The following is a 5,443-nucleotide window of genomic DNA, read 5'->3' as shown; positions in this document are numbered from 1 at the left end:
AAATAAGATTTACTTTTTGATTTTACCGATTTTTGAACAACAAAAACCAAACTAAACTGAAACCAGTCAGTTTGAATCGATTTCGGTTCAATTTTAAATTTTTTAAATTAATAATGTTGGTTTGGTTAATTTTTTCACTTAAAAATAGAACCAAACCGAAAATAATCACCCTTACCAAATCCTAATAAATAAAATGAGAATATGATAAATCCATATAAAAATAAAAAGGAAAAAGATGAAACTAAAATGTTTAAGAATAAAAATTAAGGAAAATATATAATTTAAAAAGGTAAAAAAAAAACTCGATCTGAGCCCACTTGGTTAAGATGCAAAATCTTTGACCTAGTCATGATACGAGGGTGGATGCTTTTAAAAGAAATTGAATATTATCATAAAGTTCTATTATCAAACAACTTAATATTGAAGGAAAAAAAAAGAAGGAAAAAGTGAGTAAACTCAGGTCATCTCGCAAACCTCACAACCATAAAAATCATGAAATCCTTGAACCAGGTTTAACTAAGAAGCTTTATTCTTAACCAATTTAATTTTGAATGATAAAATAATAAAAAAAATCAATTTAGAAAATTAGCCAAAGAAAAAAAAATATAGCAATAAAAATAACAATGATTAAATTTGATAGGAAAAAAAATTCATCTAGGATGAAATTGTAAAGATAAATGATTAGGATAACCCAATAGAAATGAAATGAAAAAAAAATACAAAGGCTAATTTTCCAAAAATCAAATGTTAAAAAATGAAATTGAAATAATTCAATTTTTAAAAACTCCAAAGAAAATCAATATGCATTAACCTTTGCAAGTGGTGACCATAGTCTTAAACATGAGATTAACCCCGTAGAAATGGAAAAATAAAATAAAAAGTTAGTTAACCTAGGTTAATCTTCAAACCTTGTGATCATGGGTGTAGGATAGGAATAATCCTATAGAAGGGAAAAAAAAAGGTTGGAAGAAGACCAACTTCAAATAAATTAAATATTAAAGGATAAAAATAAAATAAATCAATTTTATAAAAGAATTTGAAAAAACAAAAGTCAACTTATGATAATAAAGCAAATATCTAAAAAAGAGGTAAAAAAGAAGAAGAAACATTAGCTTTTAAAAAGGAAAAAAAAAACCAAGCAAATCTTCACTCATCTCTTAAACCTAATTTAATATTTAAAACTTACAACTCGTAAATTTTTTGAATCGGTTCAGCCAAGATGCTTAATTCATAACTAATTTAACTTTAAATGATAAAATCATAAAAAAAAAATCAATTTAAGAAACTTGCCAAAGAAAAAAAATAACATTAAAAAGAACAAGAAAAAAATTTAAAAGAAAAAACACCATGGATGATGAAATTGTAAAAAAAATAAAAAACTCAAAAAAATGATTCCAAATAAAATAAATAGCAATAAAAAGAATATAGACCAAATTTAAAAGATAAAAAAAATAAAAAAGGGTGAAATTGAAAACACAATTGTAATTTTATAGCTTATTAAAAATAAATTAAGAATAACAATCAAGAGAATGAGGTCTAAATCTGAAAGATTAAAAATTAAAAGTGGATAAAATTAAAAAATATTTATAATTTCATGGCTTATTCAAAATAAAAAAATATTTATCAAAAGGAAATGGACCAAATGTAAAGGGGAAATAAATTGCAAGGATTGGTCTGATTTTTTAAAGGGACTAGCACATAATTTAAGGGTTGGGAGAGAGAAAAAAAAAAGATGAAAAAAAAGATTATTAGTGTCATATCTTATTTCACTTTAGGGGCATATGTTGTCTGATTGCATTGAGGGTGTTGAAACCTTTCAAATATCGCCTTGAAATGATGCAGGAATCGTCCATATGGTAGCACGTGCCATCAAGTTTTTATATTATATTTAATAAATATAATTTATAGTAACACTCCTGAGTATCCTTGAAATTTATAATAAAACTAATTTAAAATGATAAAAAAAGAAAATCTCTAGATGAGAGTTTTGGTTGTTGTCTTTAAAGGCACTAAAGTAATTATATTATTATAAAAAAAATACAAACCCCTGAGTGGTAGGCATTAAATTATTTTATTATACAATTAAACTAATAATCTTACAATAAAAAACAAAATTATGAATATATCAGGTGAAAAAATAACCTTGCTTCTAATGCATAATTCAAAGATATTTTTTTTTTATCATTGCAATGTAATTTGAGTCTTGGTTAATAGTAATTTTCTCAAGAAAATTAGTATTTCTTTAATTAATTTTGATTTAAATTAATTTAATATATATTCTGCATTGACCAGTCTTAATAAGTTTAGAAACTCAAAGTTTAAACTTTAATTTCATAATTTATCCTATGAAGACCAAAATACCGCATGATAAGAAATTTGAGCCAGCTCAACCATAGGCCCAATACTTGTTATTATCTTCTTTAAAGATCATAAATGAAGTTTTTAGACAATTATTGTAATCTTATTTGTTGAGTTTGGGATTTATGACATTTGCCCTAAGATAGCCTTTGTCATCTCTTATGATAGTCATTATTAAAACAAAATATACAACAAAACAAAATCTAATGCCAATAGTAATCTAGGCATATATATATATATATATATAGAGAGAGAGAGAGGGGGGCAAGATGTATAGAATATGATCACTACTTGTTGATTTTCTTGTCCCAGCTAGGTCAACATGTAAAGGTTGTAATGCTCAAAATCTCTGGATAGAGAAAGTCGGGCAAGTTTCTGGTTATTAGTTATTTTTCTACATATAGTTTCTCAATGGAAACTAATATCTACAAGGTGTCTACATTTTTCAAGTGGCCTGAGTATGTGATTAGTATTTAAAAGTGCAACATCTACAAGGTGTCTACATTTGTCAAGTGGCCTGAGTATGCGTTATTGATACCTTCAAAGTCCTAAACTAGTTGAAGTTTCTTTTCAAAGTTATTTGACCCCATACTTTTCTCACAAAGTATACCCTTAAAGGGACGATCTTTAGTCAATATAGGATGTAAATACATTAAATACAAGCATGTCTTTTAAATATAACTAGTATGTGTGTTCTATAATGGGTCAATAATAATTTATATTTAAAATGTAAAAAAAATATATAAACAGTATATAGAATATATTAAGTGCTTTAGGTCTGATGTCCAAACTAGACTCAAAATAGTATTGAGTCTAGTGGCCAAACCAAACTCAAGAGCCTTGAGTCTCGTGACTTAGAAGTTCAAAAGCTGCTGGGTCTGGTTAGGCAGTCGAAACCAACACTATTGAGTTCTGTTGGAGGTAAAACCCTGCGTTATTGGGTTCGGTTGGCGGAAATTATTTGTTTATATTGTATTTTATTATTTATATCATATTTTTTCTAAATGTTAGACAATTTTAATGAATTAATAAAATACAGACTTTTCCTCTTCTAAATTCTTTCTTATTCCTAGTTTTTTTTCCTTACTTTTGATTATTGGCTTCTTTATTTCTTTCTTTGCTTTTAGTTTTCTTTAGTTTATTTTTTGTTTCTTTTCAAATGATCGCATAATCAAGTCTACTATGAAAATATTAACTAACAAGTTTGACATGAAAAACTTAGAAGTTGCAGATGTTATACCAGTGATAAAAATTTATAAGACATCTAATGGCTTGTTATTGTCCTAATCTCATTATATTAATAAAATTCTTAAGAAATTTTCTAAAGGTGACAATAACATTGTCAAAACACCAATTGATATAAGTGTATATATGTCTAAGAATAAAGGTAAAAGAAAAAATTAATTAGAATACTCTTGAATAATTGGAAGCCTAATAAATGTTATGAACTACAAAAAACCTAATATTGCTTATTTATTTAGTAAACTAAGTAGATTTAAAACCATCCAAATATGGATAATTGAGAGGTAATAAAAAGGGTATTCAAGTATTTAAGGTATACCTTGGATTATAACCTACACTACACTAGTTACTTAACTGTACTATAATGATGCTATTTGGATTTCTAACATTAAGGATTCAAAATCCACATGTGGATATGTCTTTACACTTAGTGAAGCAACTGTATCATGGAAATCCTCTAAATAAGCGTTTAAACCCATAATGTAGTCAAAGTTTGTTACTTTTAATAAAGCTAAGAGGAAACTGAATGGATGTAGAATTTTTTAGATGATATTTCATGTTGTCTAAAATTAGTGCTAACTATTTGTATCCATTATGATAATCAAACAATAAATAAATAGGCATAACGTAATATATATAATGAAAAGTCTAAGCATATATATCATTAATATAATATCATTAAGCACTTGCTCTCAATGGAACTATTTTTATTGAACATATAAAGTCAAAGAAAAACATTACGAATCCATTTACTTAAGGTTTATTGAGAAAGCTTGTATATAGTTTATTAAGAGAAATGAGCTTAAAAATTTTTTGAAAAAAAAAGAGTGTAATGATGATAATTATACCTAGTTGATTAGAGATCATAAGATCTAAGTTCAACTGGAAAACTAAGTTTTATAATATATTGGTAGCACTATGAAATTATTATTTTCTATTTATTCCAATAATAAAATAAGTGTTAAATGTATTGTGATAAATGGTGAGTTGAGCTCTTAATGATTTTTATATATTGGTACACCAAGTAAATTATAATAGAATACTTTTAATAAAAAATCACCTATATGTGTAAAAAATATGGTCATTTTTTTGAGAATTTTGATAAAGAGTAAATTCTCTACAACACTTATGAGACCAAGAGTTATTCAAGGCCAAAATGAACAGTGATAACCAAAGAAAATCTCTAAGTAGAGAACTACATGAATATTATTGTCTTAGTTTACACAAAAGATTGAATAATTTAAGACATCACGTTTACTACTTGGCTTATTTAGCCAAGTAAGTCCAATAGTATTTTAATATAATAATCTACCAAACCAATAACTATTAACAAATCTTTGAGTCATTTTTAAATTGGTAAGACAATTTTCATTTATGTAAGGGATTGTTGAAAATTTATTTTAATTATCATGATTTAAACAAATTATGAGTGAATAAAAAACCAACCTCAAAGAACCCTTGGTTTCTCCACTAAAAAACCCTTGGTTTTTACGGATTTAATTCTTGATTGATGGTGACTAATCAAAGGTTGCTACTGGTGGGAATTAATTCTTTGACCTTTTAACTTTTATAATTCACTGTGTGCTTCAGGTCATATAATTTGTTCGTCAAGTATAAAATTCTTATGTAAGTTTGAAATATAATGTATTAGATAGATCCAGTCCTTCACTGCCGAATGAGAGATGTTGGTTATTTGGTTAGGCTTGGTCCGCCTATGAGAGATTGTCACAATAACAAGTGCACAATCATGCATAGTTTTCCCTCCTGATGCATCTCATTTCAATTTTAAGCTAGGCATTATTCAACCTTTACCTTCTTTTCATGGCTTAGATTTAGAAAATCC

The sequence above is a fragment of the Populus euphratica genome, unplaced genomic scaffold, assembly GCF_000495115.2.
Source record: "Populus euphratica unplaced genomic scaffold, PopEup_1.0 scaffold192.1, whole genome shotgun sequence".
In the NCBI taxonomy this organism is placed as follows: Eukaryota; Viridiplantae; Streptophyta; class Magnoliopsida; order Malpighiales; family Salicaceae; genus Populus; species Populus euphratica.
The sequence above is the reverse complement of the archived record's forward strand: the minus strand, read 5'-3'. Positions refer to the sequence as shown.